General features: G+C 40.7%; 1 protein-coding gene across 1 annotated transcript in view; it reads right to left on the reverse strand.

Moving 5' to 3' along the window:
- The window catches only part of PRICKLE3 (prickle planar cell polarity protein 3), a 1,188,758-nt gene that overhangs the window by 365,364 nt on the left and 799,417 nt on the right, over nt 1-23,977 (reverse strand). The gene's annotated exons all lie outside the window — the stretch shown is intronic.

The following is a 23,977-nucleotide window of genomic DNA, read 5'->3' on the forward strand; positions in this document are numbered from 1 at the left end:
ATTCCCTAGGGGTGTAACCCACAATAGAGGAGATGCAGGACAAGGGGAGGGAGTTTGTTTTGTTTTCTTGAATTTCACTCATAACAATGCAAAGAGATGGGGGGGTACTATCAGTCTTCTGTCTGAAGGACAATGAACCTTTTATTTTACAAGACTGCAGTATCCCTTTGTACAGCAAATGTAAAGCATCAGCTAACAGACTTTAATGTAATGGTTAACCACCTGCTAATATTTTGATCATTTTTCTCTTACTACAGACATGCTGCTGTAACTGGTCTGACGCAACACAATGGGTACCATTCTTATGTGGTTGTGGAGGACAGTTTCACTAAGTGAACATCACATCTCTCCGTGTCCTGTCAATAGGTTGGAGGCCATCTGTTTTTTTTTTTTTTTTCTCCTTTCACCCGAGCTGAGTCTGAAAAAGGTCCATGGAGATCAAAATCTCCAGAAAACAAATAGAAATGTAAATAAATAAATCAAACACACCAGTAACCTTGTCTTAGAATGGTAAAGTTTACTATAAATAAATTGAATACTAATTCATTCCACTGCCTCCTTCACCATGCCACAAAAGGAAAAAATGTGAAATGAAGAACTCAAATGCTTTTTGGCTAGCATGTTTTATAATTTTTTATTTAGTATTTTATGCCGAATATTATTTCAAATAAAGCAACAGATGGCTGGAAAAGGGCTTTTTTGTTATGATATACACCCCTGATATCATGGGCCACCTGCTTTTATCATCATATGTTACTGTGTAAATTATGCTGCTTTGACAAATACAGGATTATGATGTCAGATGATGTCAGTCAGAACTAATGCCACGTTCTACATCTGTGTACCTCTACATTACGTTGCCTGCTCGATTGCTTTCCTTAGTGCTGTCAGTGATCAACCTCCATTATTTGAGTCCCCATTTCCTTACTTTTACCTACTAGCTTTACCGATAAACACTTCTTCACTACTAAATAATGGTTTTACAAGTAGACCTGTACTTCTACTGTTTACACTGGCTGTTGGTACACAACTGTGACATTAATGCTGAAGTTTTAACTATGCCATAGCTTGGGTTATACCTGGACATTTATATTAATGAATGTTTTGCAGGCTGTACTGCCAAACAGCTGCAATGTCACCTACCAACAAGTAAATCAGATAAATGGCAAACAACATTGTATTCAAAGTCAATTATGAAAGTGTCAGAAAAATGGGAAAACCTGGTTCCAAAACATTTTCTTTAGTGTCCCTAAAAATGAGTCATCCTCCAGAGTACAAAATACAGTGAGGTAAACGACTTCAGTCAAAATTGGGGGGGGGGGGCAGTGGATGCTTCTGAAACCAGAGTGTCATTACACTACAGAATACAGCTAAATAAGTACCCCCTAGAAACAACAAAAAATGTACAGTTGAGCGACTGTAGGGAAATAATTAATGCTTATTTAAGTAAACTGATTGTTTCCTATCATAATGTTTATTAGGACTATTCTTCATATGTTCTGGAATTTAAGAAGGGAGTCAGCAGGTGACAAAGCCCTTTGCTTAACTCTGCAGCCACCGACTGAGAATATAAGACAGAGAAATTAAATTACTATTTAGTTTTTATTTTTGATAGATTTATATGTTAAGATGCTAGCAAAATGGCTCTTCTGGAACCATTTTCTGCCATGACCCCGGCTACAAGGGTAAGAGTGAAGGCAAATATATGGAATACTTAGAATAGTTTATCATCCAAAAGTGTTTCAAATGTGGGAGAAACAAGAGAAAACTCATATAGGCATGCGAAAAACAAAAACTAGAGAGAGAGAGTGTGATCAGTGGTCAGGGTTCAATTCCAAACTCTGAAGCTGTGAGGAAAAGCCATGGCTACACAAAAAGGCTTTGGCCTTATTTTGTCAGATATGGAGATTATTCATTTATTTATTTGACATTTTATTTACCAGGGTGGTCTGACTGGGTCTACAGAACCCATTTTCAGCAGAGGCCCGGGGAGAAAAGCTCCACATACAGTACAATACAAATACAGTATAATCCAATTCAATAAAGATTACATTAGAAATACTATATAAAAAATAAGTTGAAAGAAGAAACTGGTACAAGATGTTGCAATATATTACTACACATCTAAACAGTTCTATACATTTAAAACATTATAGACAATAATAGTCACTCTCACCATACATGATGTAGATAGTGTTCAAAAAATAGTACGTAGGTAGTGCAGTGTGTGACATTGACTGTTATAGTACATGCAAAATAGAATGTTAGCTTCAGTTAGGGAAATAGCAGCCAGAAAGTTAGTGATGCAGATAAATAGTGAGAGAGAGTTAAGAATAAGAGAAGCAATAAAGCCTGAGCAGTAGTTTAAGAATATGGTATAAACGCAGAGAAGTATTAGAAGAGTCTTAGGATTGTGCAGTCTGTGAGGGATTGAAATGTGACAGAAAGAGAAAGACTTGAGCATTAGGCATGTATTTTTGAGATGATTTTTTTTTAAAGAGGCTTTGAAATGGGTTAAGCCAGGCATAGACCTGGTAGCTAGAGGTAGTGAATTCCAATGTGTAGAGACAGAGTATGACTACAGAGAGTGACCATGTTTTCTTGTGGGTTTTGGAATAGCTAAGAGATTTTTGTCTTCTGATCATAGGGATCAATTTGATGTGTAAGGTGTGACTACATTGGTTAGTGCAGGGCAGGCAGTAGGCTTGAAAATAAGGTTGGGCAAGGTGGATAGCTGAATAAAGGTAAGTTGGTTGGTGAGTTTAACCAGTTTAATTCTAGGAGTGGTTTACAGTGGTGTGTGTGATATTTAGAGTTTGTGGCAAACTTTGCCACTTTGTTGTAGCATTGCTCCAACTTGCTTAGGGCAGAATTATGTAAGTTAGTTAAGATAGGGGCACCATAAAGAAGGGAGGGAAGTAAAAATGTTTTTGCAAGGGTAGTTTTGGTTGCTGCAGTAAAGAAAAGTTTTTTTCTATACAAGAGTCCCAGTTTGTGATGAGTTTTCTTTACATTTTGTTGTATATGGGGGTCAAATGAAAGTTTATTGTCTATGAAAACACCTAGAAGTTTGGTTTCCTGCACTATTTCTATGACAGTGTTGTCAGATGCAAGGATGTTGAAATGATCAGTGACAGGGGAGGTATTTTGGGATGAAAGAGTACTAGTTTTGTCTTCTTTGGATTAAGAGAGAGTTGGGCATTTCTTAACCAGCATTCGACTGCTGTAAAGGACTGTTGAGTTTTTGAAAGTGTTCTGGTAGTGATTGAGCAGTGCAGATTATGGTGGAATCATCAGCATACTGAATGATGGTCATAGGGTGAGAGGCAGAGTGAAGGTTGTTTGTGAAAATGTTGAAGAGTAGGGGTAGGGTTACCATAATTCTTTGTACGTAAAAGAGGACATCAAGCTGTTCCGCATTGAAGAGAGCTCTGCTTTTTGATTGGCTCGTATACCGGTATACGAGCCAATCAAATCTTGCCTGATGGACCCTCTTCTGTTCAATGCGGAACATCAAGCAGTTCCGCATTGAACAGAGCTCCGTTTTTTGATTGGCTCGTATACCGGTATATGAGCCAATCAAAAAAAAAAAAAAAAAAAACAAAGTGGAGGAAAGATTCCGAATTAGGGATGTCTGTTTTTTGAAAATTCTGTGATTTGTCCGGGTTTTGAAACCCGGACTAATCGCAGAATTTTCAAAAACTGCCCGGACAGCAGCCCAAAAAAGAGGACATGTCTGGGGAAACCTGGACGTATGGTAACCTTAAGTAGGGGTCCTAGGATGGAGCCTTGGGGACTCTAGTAGGGTTGTGGAGGAAGGGTGAGAGTTCATTGGACCATTTCATTGCTTGTTTACGATCCTTGAGGTAGCTCTGAAACCATTTTACTGTGTTATGTGAGAAGCCTAGATTAGACAGTGTGTTCAAAAGTAATGGGTGAAACACTGTGTCAAAGGCCTTGGAGAGATCAAGGAATACTAAGGCTGTATAGCACCCTGCATCTCTGACCTTGTTCTTGGTGTCTGTAAAAGATAATAGGGCTGTAGCTGTGCTGTGGCTAGATCAGAAGCCATGTTGGGTTTTGGTTAAAAGGTTGTTTTGCAATAGATATTGCATTACCTGCTGATGGATACCACTCTCGAAAATGTTGGATATGGGTGACGAGACAGATATAGGAATTGCCTCTTTTGTGGATGGGGGAGATGTGAGATTGTTTCCATATGGTAGGTACTTCTGATTCAGATAAAGACCTATTTATAAGGATACTGATTGGGTAGGTGACTGAGTTAGCAGCCAGTTTGAGGTAGTATGGGGGAGATTATCAGCTGAGGTAGTGCAGGATTTTAGTTTTTGTAGCAGTTTCTTAATGGTGTCAGTGGGTATGGGCCAAAATGAGAATGGGGTTTGTATAACATTTTGTTGAGTAGGGGGGTTAGTTATGACAGAGTTAGAAGTAGTTGATGGCCTGGGGTTGGTGTTTGAATAGGATGAAGGGTAGGGGGTCCAGCATTAGGGGTGTTAGTTAATAGTTCCAAAATTGATTTTATGAAGTGCTTGTTAAAGTTTTTGTCTATTTGTGATGGAGGAGTATCTGGTGATAGGGTGTGCTCTCCATTTCTTCCAAGGTTAAGTAGATAAGATATGGAGTGCCAAAATGTACTGGGGTTGATTTTACGCTGGAGTTGAAGCTGGGAATAATATGACGTCTTATCTCTGTTGATTAGTTTTGTCACTTTGTTACTTATTGTTTTGAAATTAACATGATTTTGTTCATTTTTGTTTTGTTTCCAGGTTGACCAGGCATGGTCCCTTTGCTTCATCAGGTGTTTACATTCCTTAGAAAGCCATGGTGCTGAGTTCTTTTTGATTCTTTTCATGTGAATGGGAGCTTGTGTATTAAGTATGTGAAGGAAGGTGTTATTAAAGTATAGTACAGCAGCATTAAGGGGTAGTTGTTTAAGGGGTGTCCAGTCTATTTCCTGTAGGAGATTGCTGAATTTATGCGGCAAACACAAATCCTGGTTCCACAACAAAGATGGCCAATGCTACAAACAGAAATACGTAGAATTCTTTAATTTTAAGTGTACAAAAAATAAAATCCACTTTTCGTCAGGTATAATGTCCCAACTTCCTCAGAAAAACACATGGGCATTATTACATCACATATCTTATATAGTTAATTAAACCAAGTCACATGGTAGACGACTTAATTAGTCCTTAAACTTTAAAGTAATAGAAGTAATGAAAGATAAACAATAGACAATGAAAAAATCCTAACTTCGTGGTTAAAACTATATATAAAACATTTTGTAAAACCTGTTATTGATAGATTCCTGAATGTTAATGAACCATATTCTAACAATGTATGTATACGTGCTTACAACCACTGACAATTATACTATGCATACTAAAAAATATGTATGAAGTGTATAAAAAATATATATATATCTAAAAATACACTTATCAAACCCAATCTATTACAATAATGATAAAAAATATAATACTGATAAAGAATAATAAACGTCACCAAATACAAATGAATAACGTTAAAAAAATGTTTAAATGTGTAATCAACACCTAAAATTACCTAGAAAAATATATTAACTTAAAAACAAATATCACACCATTATATCTATCTAGGCAATTATTAAGGCTATAAAACAATGTTTATTAAGCCTATATCAAATCACTGCTCAACTAGCAATTACTGTTGAGTAAAATTGCATATCAAAAATTATTTAAAATAATAAATGTACACTAAACCTAATGATACCATAACCTACGTTAACATACTTTAATGAAGATGCCTTTTTAGGTGAAAGCGCTTAGTCGGTGGATGTATTGTTATTAAAATATCTCCTGTTAGTTCCTTGCTGGTCCTGAAGTTCTGTGGGCAGTTGTTGCTGTTTGTACTTCGTTGGTTTATAGTGCGCTGCCCTTTAGTGGGGTTGCATTTTTTCTTTTTTTCAACATACTTTAATGTAGTGCCATCTAGATTTATTGACTATTATAAACACTTATTAACACTCCATTTCTTATCTATTTAAGTTTTTCAATCTAAGAATACACATAATCGAACACATTTCATTTAGACCAGGATGTTGACAGGCATTCACTCTAAGTTGCCAAAGCAGTTCTATTCTTTCTAATTTTAGTGACTCAGGGCCACCTCTTCCGTCATTATTCAATTGGTCAAGGACCCTGAATCTAAATTCATGCCCCTCAAACTCACTTGTGTGTCTAGCCAATGCATTTTCTAGTTTCTTCTTATTTATACAGTATATATGTTCATAAATCCTCTCGCCCAGCTTTCTATCAGTTTTACCTATGTAGAAAGCTGGGCATGTTATACATTTCACTAGGTAAACGACTTGTTTGCTACTACAATTAAATTTCCCTCTGGTAGTATATCTATTACTACCTATCATGAAGTTACATCCTGTATCGATGTATTTACAAATCCGACACATATTGCACTTATGCATACCCTTCCTATTAATAAATGGTCTAGGGTTAGCTTCCAGCATGTTCTTCAAGTTGTTACCTCGTCTAAAAGTTATTTTAGGCATTGATGGAAACAACATTCTGAATTGACTATCTCTCATCAAAATGTCCCAATTTTTCAAAATAATATTTACTACTTGGTAGGAAAAAATGCTAGAGTGTGTAGCATATATGAAAAAAAGAAGCAGCAACCTTAGTCAATGACAAAACTCTTCACAAATAGAAACTCTCATGGATTAACAATTGCCTACAATATTCAGTAACTGTGTTGTTCATGCAAACATAAAATCAGATATTACAACAGAAGCCTTCAGTAGGAGGGGCAGAAATATATATATATTCATAACATAAACATATGCACTACAGATTAGCAGGGAGAAAACAAAAAACACTTAGCCAGATGGCAACAGACTTACTTGATGTAAATGCAGTACAAACAGCAAAAAAAGATTGTTTTACAGTAAGATTCAGTGAAACTAACAGCCAGTAGACACTTGCTTATATAATGGCTACACTTTAACAGCAGAAAGACAACATTTAGCTGCTATTACTGAAACCTAGAGTAAAAAGTCAGTAGAAACATGCTGATGTATTAACAACAAAAGGCAAAAGACACAAGACTTAGGCAGAGTTAAACACAATGAAATCGTAGTTGTATTTTTCTAGTACAAGGTTTAACCAAAATGAAATAAACCATGCAGTTAAGATAATACGAGAATCCAATGTACCTTCTTGTAGACTGAAGCAACTGGATGGAGAGAACACTTGGGACAAGAGGTAGTGAAGTGACTCTGAGGTTGGAGCCACAAAGGCAAAAAAGTAGTGGGAGACACAGCTGAGAAGCAGGGAGGGGCAGTCAGCTCCTTCAGTGGAAAGTAGTTACTCCAGGTTCTGTTTCATCTGCCAGCCCATGCTAGGGTGGGACTCATCATTTGAGAGAGTGTAAGCTTTCTGTGTATGTGGGGGAGGGTGTACTTGTGGTAGTCACAGTGTGTGAACAGGCACACTAGTGACTAATAATGGTGTACAGGAGAAGAGACGGTTTCACTGGTGGCTGGCCATGGTGTAGAAATGGAATGGGACAGCTGATAATGCTTCGTTCTCCTTTGGAACTCTCTTTCCTGAAGACTATGATGTGACTTCTGAGGAGATTTTTAGGATACACATATGTGGTGTAGAGACAAAGTCATATCAGATGTCAGGAGCTGGCTCATTAGGGAGTTCATACAGCACCTACCTAGGTGTTACCACAAACACAGGAGGTACTGCAATTCTGAGTAAGGATACATCTGATGTTGTAAATCTTTATTCATTCCTTAATAATAGGACTTCGGTTCCATCCTCAGAACCGACACAGCCATTTCCAAGCTCGCGTCAGACAAAAACTCTCAGCTAAGACCTACCCATAATGCCCCCCTCATAGTCTCTTCAGATCTTGTTTGCCGCATTCCTTGTCAGACCTGCTTAGCCTATCTCTCTCAAAGCTAAGTGGAAAATTTGTGTATTTTGTGTAGTTTTCTCTCAAAACCTTGTTCTTTTTAGTTAGTCTCACTATTTTCTCCTCTCGCCTGTAACCTGCTTCCTTTTCCTACCCTCAACCTTTGGTAGTTAAACTTTTAACATCGTTGGTACTGTTCCTCTTTCCTTAAAAAAAAAAAAAAAAAAAAAAAAAATCCCCTTTTCTCTTTCACTTGTTGTGGTTTCCTTCTGGGTAGTTTTTGTTGCCAGTATGATATGTCAGGCAAAGCTAAGTTGGGGCTTAAACAGTGCAACAAGTGTGGGTGAAAGATGCACAACTCGGATGATCACACTCGGTGCATTTATTGTTTGGGCGTGGACCATATAAATGCTTCTTGTGACATCTGCTCTAGTTTTAGTAACTGCACTCTAGCAGAGCACAAAAACAAGCTTATCTTGAAAGTTTAGTCAAAATGCTTTTTTCGGAGGCTCTCTCTGGGTCACTGGGTCATAGGTCTTACCACCTCCTAAAACCAAGAAACACAAGGAGAAACGGAGTCACTCAGTTCCTACATCCCCGACCGTTATGGAACTGAGTTGGCAGCGTACTTCTCCAGTGCCCTTGGTGTAAATTACTTCGGCACCAGGCCCTGTGTCTTCTCCCTTGGTGCTGTCTCTGATGTTGACTCCTATTTCAGTTCCAGCTTCATCACCATCATCTTTGGTGCCATCCTTGGTCCTGACACTGGCTTTGACGACCATACCCGCTTCGGCACCATCCCCGGCCATGGTGCTGATAGCTTATTCAGCTCCACAGACTCTGACCTCAGTTCCTAAGATTGAACATCTCCCAGGAACCAGATACTCTCCAACTTATGACCCTTTTTCAGGGCACCAGTTTAGCCCCTTTCTTGAAAGACCTGACTGTCCTTCAGCAGTCTCCTATAGATCCACCAGCAGCCTTTCTGAACAAGATATGGTGCAGGTTGTTGACCAGCTTCTGGCAGCTAGGGGATTGCCCATGATGGCTAGACCTTCCATTCCCCTTGGCACGGAACCCTTTATAGCATAGTCACCTGTGTATCCTCCTCCGGCCTCTACCTAGGCCCTGGAAATCTCAGTACCGATGACCACCCCAGTGCATTCTGTCTTGGCTCTGACTGTGGAGTTTCCCCTGTCAACACTAACCTCCCTTGCTGCATCGGCTCTGTTGGAGCCGGTACACTCTCAGAGCAGTGTTTGGGCTACAGGCACCTTGGTACCTAGTCCAGCTCCTATTTTCTCGCTGGCACTATGTTCATGGATCCAACAGCTTGCAGTCCTCTCAGAGCTCCTCACCTGGAGGCAGGCTCATCAGGGTGGGGTGTGACCCTGGTTCCAAGGTTGTCCTTCTCTGTTCCGGGCTCCCATCCCTTCTCGGGTGGGCTTGCTTTCCAGGAGATGGAGAGGGTCCTTGCCTCTACAGGCTTGCAGTCAGCACCAATGGCATCAACACCAGAACCCCCTTCTAGCATGCAGCTGTCCCAACCCCCTACTTCAGGATCTTGGGCATGGGAGCCGCAAGACCTCCCCTTTGAAGGGAACCCTTTCTCCGGAGTCCTCCTTGGAAGATCCCACTGGGGAGCCACCCCAGAAGAAATGGTGCAAGAGGAAGCACCTTGATTCCCCTGAGGAATCTATCACTGAAGACACTGATTGCAATGAGGGAGAAGGGTACCCCCAGATGACTTCTCATTTGGAGAAATTCTTGAATCCTCAAGCAGAGGGAAGACTGGAAGTCCTCTAACCCTTCTTCAGAGGAATCGGTGTTCTTGCAGGCCTTCTGTGCCCAGCCATCTACTTCCTGGGTGACCCCACCTGCAGATGAGCTTGTAAAGCTGATTGTGCAGTGTGCCTAGAAGGCCCTGGACAATGTAGAAGCTGTCCACCAGAGGCCGGACAAAATTTTATCCACCCACGAAGACCAGCCCGACTGGTCCAACAGCTGACGGTTGATTCCATGGTCGTGGTGGTGGCCACCAAGAGGGAACTGGCAGAAGCTAGTTCCACTGTCCATATTCTGAACAGGGAGTCTTGGGCCATAGACAGACTGGGGAAGTGGACCTATTTTTCAGCGACCTTTGCCATTTGGTTGCTGAACTATCTGGCACACTTCACTTGCCTCCAACAATTTCTGAAATGTCTACCTCTTTGGTACTGCCTAATGAGGTGTGTGACACTGTCGCCTTGCAGCTAGCTACCCTAGAATCTATCTTGAACTCCTTGATGCATTTGATATCTCACACCACCGAGGGGGCAGCTTGAGCTGCCGCATCAGGCATTGTCATGAGACATCATGCTTGGATGCATTTGTGTGATTTTGTAAACCCCTTTAAATCTTCCTTCGTCAATGCGCCTGTCAATGAATCTGCACTCTTTGGTCCCAAAGTATGAGACACCCTAGCATGAAGTGAGAAAGATGGAAATACCTTGTCTGCTGTGGGCATATGTTTTTCCACTCCCCCAGAGGTCCTACTCTTGGAACTAGAGGGTTGGGAAATTGTGGTTTAAGAAGTCCCAGGGATCTTTTCGTGACACTCATGGTGAGTAATCCCCCTGGAGCAGAGGGGGCAACTCATCAGGAAGACGCCCCTTTCAAGGTAGAGGGGGTCTGCATAACCAGGGCACTAGAGATTCCTTCTCTGGCCGACCCTACCAGCGCTCCTGAGAAGCGACCAATTGCTTTCCTCTGGAAGCAGTCGGGGATGTTTTCCCCTGCACCTACCAGCCTGGCAACCTATTACTACTGATTTTTGGGTGCAGAGAATGATATCCAGGGGCTACCATATCCCATTTGATTTAACTCCCAGACCTGTCAAACGAATCCCCGATGTGCCACCCAATCAGAGGGAGGTCGCAGCCTTAGAAATAGAAAAGCTGCTAAGAAAAAGAGTCATCCAACCAGTCCCACCAGACCAGAGAGGATCTGGGTTTTACTCGAGGTTCTTTTTAGTGCCAAAAAAGACAGGGGACTGGAGACCAATTCTGGATCTCAGCCTATTGAACAAATTTATGAAACCTCAAAAATTCTGGATGGTCACGGTACAGTCCATTCTCCCCTTTCTAGGGAAGGACAACTGGATGTGCTCTATAGAGCTCCAGGACGCACATTACCACATAAAGATGGATCAGTGCTCTCAGAGATTTCTCCACTTCTGGCTGGGAGCCAGTCACTACCAGTTCAGGATACTGCCATTCAGTCTCTCGACAGCCCCCTGAGTGTTCACCAAATGTATGGCAGTTGTAGTAGCTCATCTTCGACTACAAGGATTCCAAGGGTTTCCATATCTAGACGATTGGCTCCTTACCTCCTCGACCAGGAATCTTCTAACCCGCAGCCTCTCTTACACTCAAGGCCTTGCTCTCCACTTGGGGATTATGATCAACAAGGACAAATCTCAGATGTTCCCAACAAAAACACTGGAATTCATTGGAGTGGTCTTCGACACAACATCCTGTCAAGCTTCCCTCCCTCCTCACAGGCTTTCAAAAATAAGACACCAGATCCAAGCCCTCCTTCCACAGTACTTTGTACCAGCATGCCTTGCACTGCAACTCTTAGGCCATATGGCAGCTGCCATTACTCTAGTACCACTAGTGAGGTTGCACATGAGAATATTACAGTGGCTCCTTTCTTCACAATGGTCAGTCTTAACCCACCCTCTTGACCACGTGATACACCTTACAAACCTTTGCAAGAAAGAAATGCTATGGTGGATGAAGCCAGAATCAAATCTTTGGTGTCGACCATTCTGTCTCCCCCAGCCCAGGGCCACAGTGGCCATAGATGCTTCCCTGTTAGGGTGGGGAGGACATTTCCAGGGAAAGATAGTCCAAGGCTCCTGGTCCCTCATGGAGGCCAATTTGCACATAAATGTCCTGGAATTGAGGGCAGTTCTCTTAGCATTGTGAGCGTTCCATACATCCCTCCCTTCCGGGACCATTACAATTCAATTGGACACTATGTCAGTCATCTGGTATATAAATAAACAAGGCAGAACCAAGTATTACCCCCCTGTGTCAGGAAGCCATGAGGATTTTGCACTGGGTGATAACTTCCAACTGCTTTCTTATAGCAAAGCACATTCCCAGGAGTTCCAATCTTATTGTGGACAATCTGAGCAGGAACATCCTGATACCTCACGAGTGATCCCTCAATCCTGTAATAGCAGATCGGATCTTCCACCACTGGGGCAGGCCTTGCTGCGATCTGTTTGCTTCCCCTCTAAACAACAAATGCAGAAGCTACTTTGCCCTGATCCCCCCTCAGGGGGTATCACCAAGGAATGCTCTAACGCATGATTGGCCCTCGGGTCTACTGTATGCCTTTCCCCTGTTTCCCCTCATCCTGAAATTCCTCCAGAAAGCTCAAAGGTTGGGAAGCAAAGTGATCTTCATTACCCCTTGTTGGCCCCATCAAGTCTGGTTTCCTTTTCTATGGCCTCATCTGATTCACAGCCCGTAGATCCTGGATCAATCTCAAGGTCTGCTGTCTCACCCTCAGGGATTGATTCACCTCAATCTCCACAGCCTCAAGCTCACAGCTTGGTTCCTCCACTTCCGATGATTGTCAGGCTACCTGATATCTCACCTCCCATCCGTGAGATTCTTCTGGCTTCACACAAACCTTCCACCAGGAAAATGTTTTCTTGTAAATAGACTAGGTTCTCTATTTGGGCCAAAGATCAGAACCATAGAAGCTTTCTCTATGCCTGTTCAAATGATCCTACAGTACCCTACTACTCTTCTACATGCAGGATCCTCAGCATCGACAATTATTGTGCATTTAGCAGCCATCGCAAACTTTCATAATGGATTTGATAATTCTTCGGTTATGTTACCCCATCTGTGCAAAACCTTTTTGAAAGGAGTATTACACCTTAAACCTCCTGTCAAGCCCCCCATAGAACCCTGGGACTTGACTTTGGTACTTCAGTTGTTAACAAGCCCTCCTTTTGAGCCTTCTGATTCATGTGATATAAATTTTTTATCATGGAAGACTTTACTTCTAGTAGCATTTACCTCAGTGAGAAGAGTATCTGAGTTGCAGGCCTTGAGTGTCAAGAGACCTTACTTGAGTTTCCACAGGGATAGTGTCCCTTCTTACTGACCCTTCATTCTTGCCCAAGGTCATTTCTGGATTTTCAATTAACCAATCTATCGACCTGCTGGTTTTCTTCCCTCAGCATTCAAACAGAGGGGAGTATCTTTTGCACACCCTTGATGTTCATAGGCAGCTTTGTTTTTATCTGGACAGGACTAAATCTTTCAGGAAAATGGATCAATTGTTTGTGTCCTTTGCAGGACCCAGATTGAGTAAACCTGTCTCTAAACTGACTCTATCCTCCTGGCTTGGAAACATCATTACCTTCATCTACCATCAGAATAAACTAGCCTTACCTTCCAGAATTAAGGCTCATTCTACTAGATCGATGGCTACTTCTGTGGCTTTTCATTCCAGAGCCTCTATGGATGATACCTGCCCAGCAGCCACTTGGGCAAGACCTCATACCTTTATCATTCATTACAAATTGGATTTGGCCTCCAGGGGATGAGCATCTTTTGGTTCTATGGTGCTCAGGAATATCCTTCCTTAGGGCCACCCAGGACTCTAGTAGCTGAGGACTCAGTCCTATCAGTAAGGAATGAATAAAGATTTACATCATCAGATAAAGAAGTTATGTCTTACCATAATATTCCATCTGTGTTGTAGATCTTTATTCATTCATTCATTACTTCCCACCCTCCTTCCCCCTGCCTGGATGGACTCCTGGTGGACTTTAGGAACTACTGGTTAAACTATTTGCTCAGACAGAGCCTCCTACTGTCTCTATTCCTATCTCTATAATATAGGGGCAGGCAAACCTGATCTGAAGAGACTATGAGAGGGGCATTATAGGTAGGTCTTAGCGGAGAGTTTTTGGCTGGCGCAAGCTTGGAAACGTCCATGTCGGTTCAGAGGATGGAACCGAAGTCCTATCAGTAATGAATGAATAAAGATCTACAACACAGATGGAATGTTATGGTAAGACATAACTTCTTTTTCTCATAAATGTTTGCAATACATGCTGCATACACATGTGAACTGTACTTTAATACTTGCCTGCCAGGATCTTTAACATCCTGGCATAATTCTCAAGGTGATGCTTAAACTTTGGTACCAAGGGGTAAATACCCCTAGGTATTTAGTATGTTTTTCAGGTGGAGCACCTGTCCAGCAGGAATGAACGAAATGAGTCCAACTTCAGGCTTACTTCTCACTAGGACAATCTCTAACTAAGAGGGAATTGATGTTTCATTTTTGCCTGAATGGCAAAAAAAAATTGTTTCCTTCATCCTGACTCTCTCCATGGTGTACTCAGATTGGTCTTCTATCCCTCTTGTCTTGGCCCTCACTTCCCAGATAAGTATCTTCCTCATGAAGCTAGAATTTTTCAGGTGGAACAACCTGGTTTGAACACTGATAAAGGCTATGAAAGTATTCTAGCCGAAACTGGTCTGTTATTTTTTTGTTCTTTTTTATGTAATATAATAAATATATTTTTATATTTGTTACAGCATACAGTTGCTGGCTCATTATTTTCTTGAGTTAATAATGTCTCCCAGCTTGCAGTTGTCTGCAAACTTGGTCAACCAGAGTCCCTTTGTTTTGGCCTGGACTTCTGAGAAGTAGATGCTGAACAGGAGAGGACTCAGGATCAATCCCTGTGGTACTCTGGTCATGACTGGTGGGCAATCTGATTTGGAGTCTGCTACTTTCACACTGTGGGTTCTATCTGTGAGCCAATTTGCAACCCACCTGCTGATATAAGTGTTGATGCCTAGTTTGGTCAGTTTATCAATAATTCCCGAGTAAGGAATGGTATCAAAGGTCTTGGCCAGATAGAGGTAGGCTGTATGCAATCCACTGCCTTACCTTCATCCACAGCCCTGGTGACTGACTCAAAGAAGTCAACCAGGTTGAGCAGGCATAATCTCCTTTCACAAAGACAAATTGTGTGGGGTCTAGAGTTTGGAGATTTCCTATATCTTTATTAATCAGGTATATGATGATGCACTCCATAGCTTTACATATCAGACTTGTCAGGCTAATGGGGGATAATTCCCAAGGTCTGTAGTCACTCCCTTTTATGTTGAGGGATGACTGTAGCAGTGTGCCATTCAGTAGGGACAAATCCTGAGGTGAGGCTGTGACTGAACAGGGCACAGAGATGTGGTGCCAGTTCGCTTTGTAGTTCATGTAGAACACAGCCGGGAATATAATAGGGTCCCATGGAAGCTGTATTCTTGGCCTTGGATAATGCAGCTTTAAACTGTGCTGCAGTAATGCTGGGTGCCTGGCATTCTTCCGCTATTGTGACTGGTCCTTTGGGGGGGATAGAGGGGTAAAGCTGGCACTGAATCTGTCGGCCAGTATGTTGGCAATATCTGCTGGCTGAGTATAGGAAGTACCATTGTGCAGCATCTCAGAGCAAATCTGGGTATTGCCATGGAGGTTCTTGATATAGCTATAGAAGGGTTTGTGATTGTTTTTAGTGTCTGCAGCAATTCTGCCTTCATAGCTGGTTTTAGAGGATTTGATGAGGGATCTCAACTTTTTGTTGAAGCTAATAAGGGAGATTTTCCAGTCTTGGGACTTGACCTTTTTCTGCAACAGTTTCTTTCTTCTGTTGCTGAGTTTATTAATGGCAGGGGACCACCAGATTGGCATCTTGGTTCTGTTGGGTATGACCAGTTCCATGCATTTCTGTACATGTTCATACAGTGCATTGGTGTATGATTCGGCAGTTAGCCACCTCTGTTTTTAGGAGTCCAAATTCTGCTTTGGAGAAGTTTTTCAAGGTGGTTACCTTTGCGGGGGTGTTTGGGTGAAATGTGGATTTCCATGGTGATTAGTTTATGGTCAGATCTGACCAGGGAGGGCTTGATTATTTGTGTAGAGCAACGGTTGCCCATGTTAGTAATAACCAAGTCAAGGATGTTGCTTCCTCTAGTGGGGGTCAGAATGAGCTGGTCCAGGGCACTGGAATTGATGAATTCCAGGAAGCATTGGGCCAGTGTATTGGTGCTTGAGTAGTTTTCCCAGTTGATGGAGGGGTAGTTGAAGTCTCCTTGTAAGAGAGTGTAGAGTTGGACCTTAATAGATTCCAGGGTACTTAGGAACATGGAGTGAGAGTCTAAGGACATTGTTGGGGACCTATAGCAGGCTATGACCTGGATCGCCATCTTACCCACTATTAGTTTTACCTGAAGTATCTCAGATGCGTTATGCTGGGTACTAGTCCGGAAGTGTGCATATCCTTTATGAACATGGAGACAACACTGCCTTTGGAGCTTCGGTCCATGTTTCAGGGCCAAAAGGTGTGGAATGAGTTATAGCCTGGTAGCGCAGGGGTGGTTTTTGCCACTTTAAACCGAGTCTGTGTTACAGCACAAATGTTGATGTTCTCCATTTTGGGGAGTGCTTCGTACAAGTGCATCTTGAGATTTAGAATTCTAGCATTGAGCAGCATGACCTTCAGATTGCATTTACTTATAGGTGTTACTGTGGTAATCTGGACTTTGGAACACCACCTAAAAACAGCACTATAGGGGTGGCAAGAGCCTTAGTCAGTCCCCGGAAAACCAGGGGTGCCAGACGCAGGCCATCTCTGGTAAAGCATCAGGGTCTGTAAATCATGTCACCCCAAGCCAGAAACTGGATCCCCTTAGAATGACACCAGAAATGTAGCCAATTGTTGAAGTCATTCATTTTTTATTTGTACTGCGGTATCATTTTGGGTGACAGTAGGATACTGCTCAGGGCTAGTGTCCTACCTGCCTGGGCCACATAATCCGAGAGCTCCACCATGTCTCTTTTCATGTAGTCCAGGGAGATGCATCTCAGGTCATTCACACAACTCATGGACAATGACAGAGTCATACTTGTACTTGTTATGGAGTGACCTGAGTGCATGTGTTATGTGTTGGATTCTGGCACCTGATAGACAATTGACTGCTACCTTCTCCTTATTCAACCTAGTGAGTGGGACATCTGTGTGCCTCACTATTGAGTCACCTATGATTAGTGTATTGGGCAAGGTGTTCAGCCTTAGGGGCTTAGGATGAGGGGCACACTGTGGGGGTGATCTATGTGTCCTGTGGTTTTTGCTGTGTTGTGGTGGTAGAGTGCATTTCTATCTTGGAGGTCTCTACTGTTTGGGTAAATTTCTATTGAGAGTGTCCGCGAAGGTGGGTGTGTGGTTTGTGTTTTTATGTGACAGCTGCAATAGTGGGTGTTCTGGAGGGCTATGTGTTCCATGTGATGTGGTGCAGGTGTTGACCTTCTCCTCTTGACCAGCTAGTCTGGTCTTGACTGCAGAGTGCATAGCTTCTAATTGGTGATATAAGTGCACCTCTCACAAGTCTGACTGTTGAGAGGTAAGATGAGAGGGTTGTCTGTGTACATGAGGCAGTTGCTACACTGCCTCAGTATACTCAAGTGTACCAGATTAATAGCAGAAAGCACAGGGAACTGCCCTTTAATCATGCCAGGATGGGTGGTCATAACTACTAAGTACTTGAGCTATTTCCAGACATTGCCTTCTGCAGACAGTCCTGCTCTGATTCGGCTCCACTATAACAAGATCTACTTGGACACTGTCCAGTTTAGCTACTTTTGTTCCCGTACTCTTTTTTTTGCCAAACTGTTTAACAGTTAAATAATTATTTTGCAAACATTTAAATTTCATTAATCTATTCTAATTAGACCTGGCCCACATAGTGATGTGCACACTAAATGCCATCATGTTAATATTTTTCTCATCATATTAATATTAATGTCAGAAATATGTCATGAGAAACTTACACTTCTGTGTTCGGAAGCTTTTTTAAATGTTTTGTTTTTAAAATAGCTTGAAATAAACATTTAATTTTACATAAAGTGTTTGCAAAAATAAAAGTTCATATCAATTAAAATGTGATAGTTAAGAACATAAATACAAAATGAGTACAGAGAATTCTGCGATAGGATCATATATGCAGGGGTCACTGTAACAACTTAAGGGTAAACTAGTAGAAGCAAAAAGAAAGGAGAGAAAGGAAATTTAATTAGTCAGTGTCACAAAATATACATTTAAAACAATTTCAAGAGGTCATTTATTGATTTTCCAAAACAGCTGTAATCTCTATGCATCTTAATTTACTGTGGCAAGGGAATTTCAAGAGGAAGAGGAGATCTTTGAAAATGAATATTCCTCAATGGAAAGGCTATAGGATGGTCTAAACTAGAAATGGTGATGTAGGATTCTTATGGGGAGGACAATATGACAGAGATTTTATTTGCCAGTGGAGCTTAGGAGGTCAGATTCAGCAGCTTAAATCTGAAGAGTGTTTAGGAAACGAGCAGTCCTAGTAATTAACTGGTAGTCAGCAGACCTCCAAACAGCTTCACACTGTGTTCAGGTTCACCTGATCAGAAAAATAAATGGCAAAGTGCCTTTTCGGCCACGTGAAGAATTGAGGTGCTGTATGCTGAAGCTGTGTGCTGTAATGGGCAATGCATATTCCAAAACAATTGATGCCCATCCCTCTCCAAATTGGTAATGCGTATTCCAAAGCACTGACATCTGCACCTCTCCTGGGGTCCTTGGTTAGGAAATTGGGGAGTGTACGACCAAACTTTAGTTGGGCCAGAACTCTTGTCAACTGAAGTTTCAGTACGATCTTGCACATAGTAATAAATTCCCCACATTCATCATAGAAAGAGTAACGTGACAGATGCTGTTCCTACTGTATCACAAATGGAATTTTGGGTGAAGTATCACTGAATATAACTTCAATAGCTGACAAGAGTACTTTACTAAAATTCCAGTTTGCTACTAATACTTCAAAAGCTACTAAACTTTTCTTGCTATGGGAAGCCCCATTTTCAGTGCTCAGATAAGAACTACATACTGCACTACCAAAATGCATCTACTGTGCATTTCTTAAAATAACTGTACTGCAGGTGGGGAGCTAAGGAACTCACTGTTGCTGCAGTATGACATTAAGCCATCTAGACAAACAAAAGTGTCTTTCTAAAATCTAAGATACAGATCCTTACATAAGTAATAAAACCCAGATCCTCAGAAAGATAATTAAAAAAGCAGATCCATTCCATATCTACATTCCATTTCCTCTTTCCACAGAATACCACTAGTGCAGCAGTATAGTCACTTGTCCAGCAAATAAAATGTGGCTTGTAGAACAAATTACATGGTCCCCAATTAAGGTCACAAAAAAGCTGAAATGCACATAATTAGATGCATAATGAGCCCTGAGATTAAAATTTACTCTACTTAGAGCAGACGTTATAGCACAGAGGTTTTCAATTTCAGTCAACTACACTACGGATAGTCAGGGTTTAACTAGTGATTGCCTGCTGAAGGTGAGTGAGGGGTCAACACTAGCTCACTCATCCTGAGGGGAGGCAGGAAGCAGAGTCCTTCTAGAACTACAACTCTTTCAATAGGGAGTCTGGAGAGCACAAATCCTCTATACAGTGTACACAAACTCAGCTTAGCATTGCAGTTTTGAGGAATTGTGTATCCACACTGTAGCAGGCACTGTACTTCTCTGCCTGGACATTGCAGGGTATTGGGAAACATCTGTAAAAGTCTGCTAACTCCTGCTAGATGATGGGTCATTATCACACTCTCTCATGTTCTCTTCTCCAGGTATACTACACTAGCAATAGGAGCACTGTATATATATATTATGGAAATACATGCATACCATTTATCCATCTAACCACAAACGTTCACAAAATGAAATATTGTCAGCCAAGCTATCTGGAACTTTGTAAATAAGTATATGTCATTTGTGAATATTAATATGACTTATATAGAAATGTAACAAAAGGAGATACTGCCAGCCCAGCTTTCAGGAATTCTGTAAATGGTTATGTATCATTTGTGAATAGCAACATGATTCATAGGCCTGTGTTACAAATGCATTAGAACTGTACATCATATTGTATAGACGTGTGCTGAAGAGATATTTTTATACATTATTGTAATTGTTTAGATTTTAATAGGAGATTAACTTGCAAAACTTAAGAATAGTTGAGATTGAAGTACTTTATTGCTGGGCCATAAACAACAGATTTTATCTTTCAGTTTCAGTCAACAGGAGACAGGATGTCTACACTAGGGGACTCTCTATGTTGCCTTGGAAGAGGGATAATTACTAGGCTTGAGATGTAGAAGTGTTTTATGACTTCCAGGATCTGCAAACATCTGAAGGCTATGTATTTTCACAGGAGGATACTAAATGCTAGCAGTTTCTAGCAATGGTTGCTTTGAGCCTGGGAACTGAAGTCAGGTGACAAAAAGTGATGTCATGCTGCAAGTTTCCCAGCAGTAATATTTGATATTAATTTAAGAACTCTCCGAGAGAGTGACTGTGCATTTTGTATCTGTCTTAGACCTGAAAACATCAGCTAGAAGATCCATTCACCACTCTTGCCTTGTTGTAAGTAAGTTAACCAGCTTACAGTAATTTATTTTAGATATAGTTAGGAATATAGTAAAGAATAGTTTAGATATTTTCTGTATCTATTTGAGACTGTCCTGCAATGTTGTTTTAAATATTTCCTGTGATTTTGAACTCTGATATCACTGTACATACATATTTAGTATTGTTTTTTTTTTTCTTTTATTATCTATTATCAAATATAGTTTAACCTTTCAGTTGTGGTTGGTCTGTCTAGAGATATTTAAGCTCTTAGAGTACTTGCAAATCTATTTGGTGACACTGTACAGGACACTCTTACTAGCCTTGCTCTTGGTCAAACTACCATTTATATTGATAGTAACATTACACAGTAGTATTGGACACCCTTTGTTAAGGGACTTAAAGTAGCTAATACTGGGCTCTGGTGGCAGTGATAACTACATTATAGTCTGGGCAGAAGGGAGCATAGCTAGTAAACATGTGCCAGCCTTTCCCAGGTGTGTGTGTGCATATATATGTGTGTGTGTGTGTGTGTGTGTGTGTGTGTGTGTGTGTGTGTGTGTGTGTGTGTGTCTGTCTGTCTGTCTGTAAAACAAGAGTGTGTGCATCAACTACTTGGGCAGGAACACAAAGCACTGGTTGGACAGAGAGAGTGTTGGAGGACTTAGCTTGGAATCCTGGCTAAGGACTCAACTCTATAGCTGTGCCACTGGGGAGTCTTATTGGGGATCTGAAAAAAGAGGGAGAAACCAGCCCTAGACTGACTGTGGTCTCTGTGTGCTCTTTAGGGAAATTGCACTTTATTGTGTATGTACTTGTCATCCTCCTAGTGTGTACGTTCACCACTGTTACCAGTGGTGAGGACTAAGACTCCTTCATTACTGGGCCAGTGTTGGGGGTGTCACACAAAGTATAAAACTTTCTACCTTTTTAGGAAGTTCAGCCAACTAACACTCTGTCAGACTATTTAAACCTATGCCAAGGCTCGCACTATTTGCATATAAAATGTATAAAAAGACTAGGGTTTTGATAGTCCCCTTTGGTTCCTTACTTAAAAGTTCAATACTACACACCAAAGAAACCTTCTGAGTAATTCTAATTAATGTATACCAAGTCAGCCCACATTTTTTATAGAATCAGATGATGTGACTGACGGAATGTTTACATATTTTTATTTACTCTCAGCATTTAATTGACAAGATCCAAGGCAAAAATATTAACTATCAAAGTAAGCCCTGTAAAAATGTTTGCAGCTTTGTAAAAAAGAAACCAGTCTTCATAGAATCTTGGAGGTCTACAGCAAACACATGGCACTGAGTACTTAAGACTTTGCCTGTCATACTTTTTGAAAGTATATTTTGAACCAGAAGAAAGCACACAAGTATTCATTTGACAACTAGGTGGTTTGTATTTTCTTAAAACATAAAACAAGAACTATGTTTAATAATTTTTAGCACAGACTAAGTACATTCAGAAACACAGTAGATTCATTACATAAAAAGTCGTAAAAGGGAAGTATTTTATATTATGGTGGCTATAACTATCACATTGTTTATTTCAATAAGAAAATTGATAAATTTTATTGGAACTAATATGGTATCTGTGATTACTTGTTTGCATAAAACCGATACCTTTATTGAGTAATATAAATGCCTCTGATATGTGTATTGCATGTTTGTACACATTTTTTCCAAATACTTTCTTTGAAAAATAGGCTTTGACACAGCTGAACATCCCAGCAAACAAATCAAAAACAAATACAGAAAACATGGAAAACAATGATGTTACAACTAACACAGAACTCATTTCTAGTGGCATGGCCTAAGTAAGCTGCAGCACACCAGATTCTTACAAAGGAAGGTTTGAGTTACCAAAGACGCTGTACTATGGTGACTTCTGGCAGACTGAATGGTCACACACATACTACCTGTGTACCACAATTATTCCTGTGTAGGAAAATACAATAACCTGCTGTTATAAACCCTGCCCCAGTCAAAGGCTCTCCGTCCCTTTAACTAAAAACTCATTAAAGCTAATGGTGCTGGGTGTTTAACTGTACCCACTATGTCTTCACAACTGATGGGGAAGCACACATTGACAGTACAGATGTGTGAAAACAGCAGTTTAGCCAAAAGTTCAGTGAGTTGAAAGTAAAGATTTGGGGAGCACTGGCAGGAGGTAGGAATGTAGTAGTTGGACAAAGACATGCAGGTACCGTACTGGCATGAAAATGGAAGAATAACTGGAGGAAAACAAATATAGTACAGCCATGAGGGAGCTATTGTAACAATGGTCAGTCTGGTAACTCATCAGAAGGGGAATAACATTTAACCACAGGAAAATATTTGTGGCACTCCCAAGTATGCAGCAAAGACCATAAGGTTTAGGATTTCTGCATGGAAGTGTTTACACATGTACTTTTATACAACAAGTAAATGCCAGGGGATGTTACCCTGGTAGAGAGTAAATGTTTATAATGTGATAAGAAAAGAGAAGAAATTAGGAGCATGTTTTGGAAATGTAATTAAACAGAGGATTTTAAAAATTCCCTGCAGAATACTTTTACAGAAGTCTTGGGGAAACAAAGGGCAGAGAGTAAAGAAAGGAGCCTTTTGAGAGGAGATACAGGAACTCAATTGCCTGGTCACAGTAAGGTTTTAATTATTAGAAAAGGGAAGTAAAAGTCTAAACCGTATTTAATGGAAGTAAAGAAAGCTGTAAATGGATAAAAGAACTGGAGAGGGATAATAAAAGGGAAGGAACAAATTTCATATAAATAAATTTAATTTGTAAGAAGAATACATGCAAAATAATTCACATGAGGCATGACTTATTTACTTATCTATCTATCTATCTATCTATCTATCTATCTATCTATCTATCTATCTATCTATCTAACATTTGTTGACAAGGTTAGTCTGACTGAGTTGACGCCTTTTTTCAGAGGAGGCCCAGGGAGAAAAGATCCACAGTTAACACATATGCAAAGTACAGTAAAATATTTCAAAAAGTTAGTTTGTAGTTAACAGTTTATAAAGTGAAATTTAAGGGAAGGGAGGAAATGCTGAAGTGAATGGAAATTATTAAATAGAAAATACATATGTATACTGGGTACTTACGTATTATCGCAACCACATTTTGTGATATGGTATATGCTTCTGACGTTTACTTTAATACCAAAAATGAAGTGTAAGAGGGAAAGGTAAACTGTTATAAAGTGTGCTGGGATATTGATGGTGCTTTTTATAAACGATTAGCACGTACAATTTTAAGAGTTGTGGGTAGCGTGGTGTAAAGACGTTGAGCATTTAATTCAGCGATAACAGTGGTTGTATGTATACATATGGTGGCCTAAAAGGACTGTGGGACTTGACGTACGATGTGAGGAGCTTTCCGGAGATTTATTTTTCAGCTTTACCTTGTTATTTTTGGACTTATTACTTAAAAGAAGAAATGGGACACAAGCCAGAAGGATCATTCTTCATGTTTACCTTATTTTAACT

Source organism: Protopterus annectens, chromosome 8.part0 (assembly GCF_019279795.1).
Source record: "Protopterus annectens isolate FY-2018-M chromosome 8.part0, PAN1.0, whole genome shotgun sequence".
Classification (NCBI taxonomy): domain Eukaryota; kingdom Metazoa; phylum Chordata; order Ceratodontiformes; family Protopteridae; genus Protopterus; species Protopterus annectens.